Genomic DNA, 1,874 nt, shown 5'->3' on the forward strand with positions numbered 1-1,874 from the left:
AGGGGGGATATGATTTCCATGTACAAAATGTTTAATGGTGGTAGCAACATTAGCGATAAACTGTTTAAAATTAACTCCGTTACAAAAACTAGAGGCCATAACCTAAAATTGGTGGAAAAAAAATTCCAGCACAAGGTGCGAAGGGGGTTCTTCACAGTAAGATCAGTTAGGGTCTGGAACTCACTGCCACAGGCGGTGATTTCAGCAAATAATGTGGAATTGTTCAAGAAACTTTTGGACGATTTCTTAAGGGACCGTAATATACAGGGGTACGGGTACTCCTAGAATGAGATCCTAATAGGTTGGACTTGATGGACTAATGTCTTTATTCAACCTCAAATACTATGTAACTATGTAACTATATCTGACTCTCTATTGACTTGTATTATATAGAAATACAGATATCCGCCTCTCTATTGACTTGTATTATATAGAAATAAGGATATCTGACTCTCTATTGACTTGTATTATATAGAAATACAGATATCCGACTCTCTATTGACTTGTATTATATAGAAATACAGATATCTGCCTCTCTATTGACTTGTATTATATGGAAATAAGGATATCTGACTCTCTATTGACTTGTATTATATAGAAATACGGATATCTGACTCTCTATTGACTTGCATTATATAGAAATACAGATATCCAACTCTCTATTGACTTGTATTATATAGAAATACAGATATCTGACTCTCTATTGACTTGTATTATATAGAAATACAGATATCCGACTCTCTATTGACTTGTATTATATAGAAATACAGATATCTGACTCTCTATTGACTTGTATTATATAGAAAAAGGGTAAATGACTCTCTATTGACTTGTATTATATAGAAATACGGATATCTGACTCTCTATTGACTTGCATTATATAGAAATACAGATATCCAACTCTCTATTGACTTGTATTATATAGAAATACAGATATCTGACTCTCTATTCACTTGTATCATATAGATTTACAGATATCTGACTCTCTATTCACTTGTATTATACAGATATATAGATATCTGAGGCCTCATGCACACTCCGTACCAAAATGTTGAGTTCAGGTGCGTTTGGAGCTCATTTCTAAATGCACATGGACTCATGTGATACTTTTCTATGACTGAATGCACACCTAGGCGTCCTGCAGCGTCCAGGTGCCTTCAGTCTCGGTCAGTTTACCCAAAATAGAAATGTTTGCGTTCCGGGTCCGACTAGCCCAGTTTTATGTGGCTAAACGGGTGTAAACACGACTAAGCCCGGCACAGAAAAAAAAGTGATCTGGGAAACATAAAAAGTTGCTTACACTTACCAGATATCTTATGTTGGGCTTACACACAGCCTGCTAGTGTGCACAAGGCCTGACTCTCTACCGACTTGTATTATATACATTAAAAAATATCTGACTCTCTATTGACTTGTATCACATCGATTTACAGATATCTGACTCTATTGATTTGTATCACATATATTTACAGATATCTGACTCTCTATTGACTTGTATTATATAGAAATATGGATATCTGACTCTCTATTGACTTGTATTATATAGAAATATGGATATCTGACTCTCTATTGACTTGTATTATATAGATATACAGATATCTGACTCTCGTGACTTGTATCACATAGATTTGCACATATCTGACTCTCTATTGACTTGTATCACATATATTTACAAATATCTGACTCTCGTGACTTGTATCACATAGATTTGCACATATCTGACTCTCTATTGACTTGTATCACATATATTTACAAATATCTGACTCTATATTGACTTGTATCACATATATTTACAAATATCTGACTCTCCTGACTTGTATCACATAGATTTGCACATATCTGACTCTCTATTGACTTGTATCAAATATATTAAC

This window comes from Nanorana parkeri, unplaced genomic scaffold, assembly GCF_000935625.1.
Source record: "Nanorana parkeri isolate BGI_ZX_2015 unplaced genomic scaffold, ASM93562v1 scaffold126, whole genome shotgun sequence".
In the NCBI taxonomy this organism is placed as follows: domain Eukaryota; kingdom Metazoa; phylum Chordata; class Amphibia; order Anura; family Dicroglossidae; genus Nanorana; species Nanorana parkeri.